Source organism: Portunus trituberculatus, chromosome 17, assembly GCF_017591435.1.
Source record: "Portunus trituberculatus isolate SZX2019 chromosome 17, ASM1759143v1, whole genome shotgun sequence".
In the NCBI taxonomy this organism is placed as follows: Eukaryota; Metazoa; Arthropoda; class Malacostraca; order Decapoda; family Portunidae; genus Portunus; species Portunus trituberculatus.
Window position 1 is genome coordinate 16,170,348 of NC_059271.1, and position 7,014 is coordinate 16,177,361.

Sequence of the window (7,014 nt, forward strand, 5' to 3'; positions counted from 1 at the left end):
TGGGCTCATCTTGAAAGAGGAAATGAGAGCAGTAGGTGTTGATGCATGAAGCTCTTTCAGGTTGGAGGAAGTAACGCCATAATTTACTTTTTGTGATTTATATATATATATATATATATATATATATATATATATATATATATATATATATATATATATATATATATACTTTCTCTCCCTATCTCTCTCTTTCCCCTAAATAAACTGTTCGTCGCGCAGTTGATTGACAGACACATGTTTGGCCATCGGAGGAGGGTGTTAGCTTGTCATTACGACGAGCCTGGTGATGGATGACAAACCTCCACCGCTGCCTAGCCCAGTGCCGACGTGTTTGCGAGGTGAACTCTCAGCGAAGACCCCAAAGAAAGACTAACAAGCAAGACTGAGTGAGCTACGTCCTGACCGGCATTTCACGACGTATTGTTTCCTTCCCCTCATTGCTCCCTGTTCCCCTCCCCAGCTCCGCCTTCCTCTTCCTCCCTCATAGGTGTAAGAACTCTTTGTATCAGTAGAGTCGCCTGTAAAATGATAATGAAAAATGTTTATAAAATCGTGATATTCTCTAACAAAAAGATTAATAATACGAAGAAATAAGGGATTGTCAATGAAATATTTTATTGTCGATTAACTGAGCCCTTTGCGAAGTGCGGGCATTTTTTTCTTCTTTCTTTCACATAATCCGTGTTTGGATACCTCACCTGGTCACCTGTGAAGCAGAGCCGAGGTTCCCCCCTCCCTCTCTCTTTCCCCTTGACAGGTACTCCTCCTCCTTCCTCCCTCCCTCCCTCCCTCCCTCCCTCCCTCCCTCCCTCCCAGTCCTTTCCCAGAAATCTTTTGATGGCGCAGTAATTAAATGCTGGTAATATTTGCCGAAAACTTTTGTTGAAATGAATCTAATTAGTGAGAGAAAAACACGCCTCCGAATGTTTCATGTAGTGGTGGTCTTTTATGTTGACGCGTGTGATGGATGGTGGCTTAAAGGGTTAGTGGTCGTGTTGACGTGGCAGGCCAGCACTAAGTGTGGCGCTAATATGGTGGCGTGTGGCGTGAGTGTGGCGGTGGTGTGATGTCATGTCAGACTCGGGTGTTAGGTGAACGTGTGTGATGCACTATGGTGGAATGTGGTGCGACGCAGCAGTGTGTAGTGTTAGTGTAGTGGTATAATGGTGAGATACTCGTATGTGGTAATGTGTAGGGTTAATGTGGTCGTGTTCGGGCGTGTGAGGTAGTGGTAGGGACATTGTCGTGTTAGTCGCGTGAGGTGAGGTGATGAAGATGTGATGTTGTTTAGCAGTTTTAGCAACACTTAATATTGAAATCAGAAGACTGGTATTAACTTAAAGTGACTGAAAGCTGAGCTAAGTGAAGGGAACCGATAAAAGTGAAGGGGCGAGACAGGACGATGTGTCTAGATGATATGATGGTGGTGGTGGTTGTGGTGATGGTGTCAGAGGCCAGTGCCGGGGCGGGGCTGAGCGAGATGGCTGAAGAGACTCACAAATGAACGGGGAGGGGAGGTAGTGGGGTGACAGGTTGTCGGACACACTTTCCTTCTCTCTCTCTCTCTCTCTCTCTCTCTCTCTCTCTCTCTCTCTCTCTCTCTCTCTCTCTCTCTCTCTCTCTCTCTCTCTCTCTCTCTCTCTCTCTCTCTCTCTCTCTCTCTCTCTCTCTCTCTCTCTCTCTCTCTCTCTCTCTCTCTCTCTCTCTCTCTCTCTCTCTCTCTCTCTCTCTCCGCCACTAGTCTGGCTACCACTAGTAAGAGAGGATTCCCAAGATGTCTCCGTTTGATTGATCTATAAATGGCTCAGTCTCCCTCCTGCCCTCCCTCAACCTCGGAGCAGACCTGTGTGCCAAGATGCCAAGACGTGGAGACGCCCCATCCCGTGCCGCCCCGTCCCGTCGGATCCCCTGCTGCTCCCTGCACTTAGGGAAATGAATATCACTCCGTCTCTATTTTGCTCCACCTCCGGCGACTCCCCAAACAGGGCCTCCCCCGAAACAGCGATTTTTTTACTCCATGCCCTACCATTCCTCACCCGTCCCTCCTACATGACTTTTTTCTTCTCTTCTTTATGTGTATATGCACGCACGCACGTTTGTCACGTTCATATCATTCCTGGCTCTTGTCAACACTTAGGCAGTGGATAATTCCTCTCTCTCTCTCTCTCTCTCTCTCTCTCTCTCTCTCTCTCTCTCTCTCTCTCTCTCTCTCTCTCTCTCTCTCTCTCTCTCTCTCTCTCTCTCTCTCTCTCTCTCTCTCTCTCTCTCTCTCTCTCTCTCTCTCTTACACACACACACACACACACACACACACACACACACACACACACACACACACACACACACACACACACACACACACACACACACACACCAGAGTGTAGTTACTGAGTGCGGGCTGAAGATCAAATGGTGCCTGTGGCCGGCGGTGGTTAGCTTGTGGTCAGGAAGGCTTACGTATGTAAGTTCCTCTTCAGAAGCCACCTCGACCAACACTAAGGTAGGGCGCCGGCACTGCCTCTCTTACTCCCCAGAGCTTTTTCTTAATTGAGGTAATGAAGCGAGTGGTGCGGTGGTTACGTCGTTCATTTGGAGCCTGTGCTCATTCCCCACGTGGGAGTACACTTTATATGTAGCGGAGGAGGCTAGCAGTATTTCAGATGTTAGCTTTCCTCTTCACTGCTTGAAAAACGAAGTCAGACAATGGCCTGGCTTTAACTAGTTACATACTTTCTCTCACAAGAATACTGCTGCTTTAGTCTGCCTCATTACGGTGAGAGAAATCTGAAGGCCTGGTGCCTGCAAACATCACTCCCACCGCCTGCTGCCTTAATGCTCTTCGCTTTTTTTTTTTTTTCATAATAAATGGCAAGACCTATTTCAAGAAGTTAAACCTTTGCTTAGTGTGTGTGTGTGTGAGAGAGAGAGAGAGAGAGAGAGAGAGAGAGAGAGAGAGAGAGAGAGAGAGAGAGAGAGAGAAAGAGAACACGAGCGAGCGCAACATCCTGCAGCTAGAGTTGAGGTGGAGTTAGTTGGGAAAAGTACACTGAGATGTGGTTCTCTCTGAGTGTGAGTATAAATCTATGAAGTGTGTTGAGTGGTGTGTATTTGTGTGTGGTGATATGGGAGACTGAGCAGGACTGAGGGGAGGAGGATGGCCTTGGGAAGGTGAGGGAGTCATGCGGAAGTCCCCAGGTAGCCCCCACGCCGACCGGCGCTACCTGTCCTGCATCACTTATAGGAAGAACATCCTCCTCGTCTGCGTCTTGGCATTCTCTCCTTGTTTATGATGTGTTTTCCTAAACAGTGACGACCATGCGGATGTAAAGGTGTGTGTTATTCACCACGGTCGTCTGCTGGTCACCCAACCAGCCTTTCCCCAATGGAAAGAGCTCAGAACTCATACTGACTTCAGGTAGGATCTAGACCACATCACACACTCCTAACACCGGGAAAGCGTGGCCACGAACCCTCCAGTTACATCCCGTACTATTTACTGCTAGATTAACAGGGGCTACACATTAAGAGGCTTGCCCATTTGCCTCGTCGCTCCTGGGACTCGAACCCAGGGTCTCTCGGTTGTAAGCCGAGCATGCTAACCACTACACTACGCGGTGTGTGTGTGTGTGTGTGTGTGTGTGTGTGTGTGTGTGTGTGTGTGTGTGTGTGTGTGTGTGTGTGTGTGGATACAAGGGGTATGGGGATTCCTTCGAGGTGACCCTACTCGCCTTCCTCCACCTCCTGTGCAGTGGACACTTTACAAGCCAGAGGACTGGGGTTCGATTCCCCGGCCGGGTGGAGATATTTTGGTGTGTCTCCTTTCACGTGTAGCCCCTGTTCACTTAGCAGTGAATAGGTACGAGATGTAAATCGAGGAGTTGTGACCTTGTTGTCTCGGTGTGTGGTGTGTGCCTGGCCTCAGGCCTATCTGAAGATCGGAAATAATGAGCTCTGAGCTCGTTCCGTAGGGTAACGTCTGGCTGTCTCGTCAGAGACTGCAGCAGATCAAACAGTGAAACACACACACACACACACACACACACACACACACACACACACACACACACACACACACACACACACACACACAGTGGGTCGCGGTGGTGAAGGCCGCGCGTGCCGGGTGTTGGGTCAAGGTGGAGGCAGACACCCACACTACCCGACTGACTATACTTACACCGGGCCGCGTGAGGCCTCGCCGCGCCGGGTGCCGCTGGAGGAGTGCATGGCCTGCTGAGAGAGTGTGATTTTCACGTCCTATTTTGAAGACCCGTGCTCCCTCTTGTTCCCCGCTCCTCCTCCATTCCTTATGGTTAATTGAGTCTTGTCAACACATTATTACCAGGAATGCTGGCCCTCACCTGGCCTGGCAGGGCGAGTGAGACTGTAAAAGCTTGTCTTCCTGTGTGTGTGTGTGTGTGTGTGTGTGTGTGTGTGTGTGTGTGTGTGTATATATATATATATATATATATATATATATATATATATATATATATATATATATATATATATATATATATATATATATATATATATATAGCAGCTGTGAGGAAGGTCTCACGTGCCAGCAATCGAGACTGACACAATTGAGTGAACGTATCGACTGTGCTCGAAGATTATTGTATTAAGTGTGGCAGATGAAGTGGAGTGGAGGACCGCGCTATTGACTTTACAAGCGGGGATCGGCGCGGGCATCAGGGTGAGGCGCGAGCTGCTTTTTGCGGTGTCTCCCGTCAGTGAGGTGTGCTCTCCTCCGCGCCAAGGTAAACAACTCATTGATTACCGACGCAGGAGGTGGTCTTGCCACCAGCCCCGCCCCTGTTCGCCCTCGCCTCCAGGCTTCCCTTCGCATCGCGCCTACCAGTACCTCCCTGTAGGACACACTTTTATGTTCAGATCTTGGTGATCCGTCCGCTTGCCTGGGCCGTATCCCGGAAACCAACATAACGGACACCAGGGGAGAATGACCGCTACAGAAAAACATAGCTAAGGAATGGGGTAACCAGAAATCGGACATTAATCAGTTTTGTATGAAAGCGACCGTGAGGTGTGGCGGTAGCCTCTAATTTATTTCATAATTGCAGCGATAGAACAGTGTGTACATGTGTATTTAACATGAAGGCAGGCACTTAGTCAAGGTACAGCAGATCGGAAGGATCTGTAGCAGTGACGGGTTGTGATAGTGTTGCCTGGGAAAAAGAAAGAAAGGACATACCTGTAAATCTACTTAAGACATTAATAAGTAAATACTAACTTTTTTTTCCCACAACCAGGGGTCCATTTCTCCGGTTCGTTCATCGCTGCCCAACGCCTTTCTTATTGTGCGCCTGATTTGAGTCAGAATTATATCCGGCTTAAGGTCGCCATGCTTGGCATGCCTTGTGTTCGGTCTTGTGAGGGACTAATTCTAGGAAGCGATGCAATGCTCTCATTAATTAAGTTAGAATAACGCTCTGACATTTGCTTGGCGGAGATTCACATGAAGAAGAGAAAAAAGTCATTCGTGATGTTATCCTCCTAAGCTTACCGGCAAACGCTTATAAATCTGCATGTTAATAAACAACGGCAAAGTAATGAACACGGGTCTCTTTTGAGTCGTGGTAGCGTTGTGTTTTGATACTCAAGAGGTGTGGTTCCGTACCGCGCACGCGCTTGGTGAAATTTCACATGGCAATTGTTGGACATGATACATAATTCTCCTGGTATGGTAAAGCTCCGTAAGGCATCAGGAGAATTTGCTGCGTCAGGCGGGAAGTGTCTGGGAGCCGCTAGAGGTCAAGACTCGCACTTTGCTGGGAAAGGGAAGGAAAGAGTCCGAGGCAGAGGGAAGGCTCCGGTCGACATGAGTTAACAAGTTGTACTGGTGTTGATACCAAATATAGAAGAGCGGGCGTGTAAATTGTGGGGTGGGTGGGCGGCTGGGGGGGTGGGAAGAGGAGTCATAATGTGGGGAGAGTGATGAGGCGGCCGCTGGTTCCTGGAGAAAGTGTCGGAGTGGAGCAGGTGAGGCGGCCAGGTGTGAGGGGCCGCGCGTGCTGGTCGACCTTGACCAGCCAGGCGGCAGGTGGTAGCGTGAAGGCGCGCCACCTTGGGTCACCTGTTTACTAGCCGTCACCAGCACGTGTGTGTGGCTGCCACCTGCCCCTCCTTCACTCTACGCCTCCCCTCGTGTTCCCAACTCCCCCTCTCCGCCGTGCCCTGCCTCTTGTCACTGATGGTCGGCAGGTGGCAGAGTCTCAGTCACCACGTGGTAGTGTCACTTTGTGCTAGATATCACTCTTGTCATTGGGGGAGAGGTTTTTGTTATCTTTGATGTGTGTGTGTGTGTGTGTGTGTGTGTGTGTGTGTGTGTGTGTGTGTGTGTGTGTGTGTGTGTGTTTCCAAACTTCTGAAATGAACCCCACACTCTTTTCACTCCGATAAACGCTATATCACCTTCCTTCGTGCACCTTAGCTTAAATTCAAGCTTTTGCCCCACTGAATGAAAAGTTTAAAGAAACACACACACACACACACACACACACACACACACACACACACACACACACACACACACACACACACACACACACACACACACACTCACTCATAGCACATCGTCCAGAATAAGTCGCTGATGAACCTTGTGTGTATAGCAAGTACTCCAGCAATTTATTCAATTATTTTGCGACGCGAGTGACCAAATGACACTCTTTGATACATTGATGCAAGGAGGTGGCGACTAGTGTAATATGAGGAGGAAGAAAGAAATGAGATGGAGGGAGAGGAGGAGAAGGGAGAAAAATGGAAAGGGATGTAGACAAGAAGTAGGAAAAGCCGGAGAGACGATAGGGGAAGAAAGGGATGAGTAGAGGTAGTGCAAGGAGGATTGGGTATCAGGAAGTGAAGTTGGGAAGGGATTGGAAGGGAAAAGAGGATGGGGTGAGGGAAGAGGAGGGTGTTCGCAGCGGGAACGAGCAAGGTTACGCAGCTCCGAGAAAGTGAGGATCTGGAGAGAGAGAGAGAGAGAGAGAG